This window comes from Sciurus carolinensis, unplaced genomic scaffold (genome assembly GCF_902686445.1).
Source record: "Sciurus carolinensis unplaced genomic scaffold, mSciCar1.2, whole genome shotgun sequence".
In the NCBI taxonomy this organism is placed as follows: Eukaryota; Metazoa; Chordata; class Mammalia; order Rodentia; family Sciuridae; genus Sciurus; species Sciurus carolinensis.
Genome location: NW_025920259.1, coordinates 120,339 through 121,259, shown reverse-complemented (window position 1 = coordinate 121,259; position 921 = coordinate 120,339).

The following is a 921-nucleotide window of genomic DNA, read 5'->3' as shown; positions in this document are numbered from 1 at the left end:
GTCTGTCTTAGGCGGAGTGGTCAACCACCGTCCTTACCCGTCATTGGATAACTGCAGAGCATGCTACAGCTCCTGTCTTAGGTTGGTACGGTGTCACCTCCTTCCTTACCGGTCTCTGACCACCGGTCCAGCATCGTGAGCCATACTTGTGGGGAACTGCTGGCCTCTAGGGCAGTCATGGCCTGATGAAAAATAATCTGGTCCATTTGTTGGGTGGCTCATAGTTGTACAACCAGGCGGGTGAGGAAAAAGATACTAAAGAGGAGTAAAAACCCCAAAGTGCCAAGGCTTGCCCACTGTTTACAAAATTGAAAGCAGAAAAAAACCATTTAGCCAGCTCAGACATAGAAGCAATTTGTACCCTAGTAGAATTAACTTTGACAATTTTAGCCCTAAGTCATGAGGTAAGATTATCAAATTGAGACGACCAAGTAGAAGTAAGATAGGCTGACAATTTTTTTTAGATAACCCAGCTGTGGTGCTGGAATTATCATATACAATGGGGGTAGCACAAACAGCTCTTAAAGAGTAAACACATCCCAGTCCCAAAAGTTCTTGTAATATGTCCACTTGTTCTTGTAATAGGTCCACTCTCTGATTCACCAGGAGAATGCCTGTTCTTAAATGTTGGTTTAGAATTTTTAGAGTTTGTAAAATTGTGGCAGTGTTTTCAGCTAAGCAGCTCACTGTGGTTGCTGTCTGTACAGTAGTTGTTAATGTAGTGGCTGCAGTCTTGACAGTAGCACTGGTAACTCTGTATCTGTAACAGAGACTGGGACTGGTGGGAAGGTAGGAACACACATTAAGTCTGCCAGCAGGAACCTAGAAGCATTTTAACATTGAGAGATAGCACAAATCTGAAGTACAATTGAGAGAAGCAGTTGTTTTGTTACATAGTTGAACTGTTCCTCCTAAGAGACT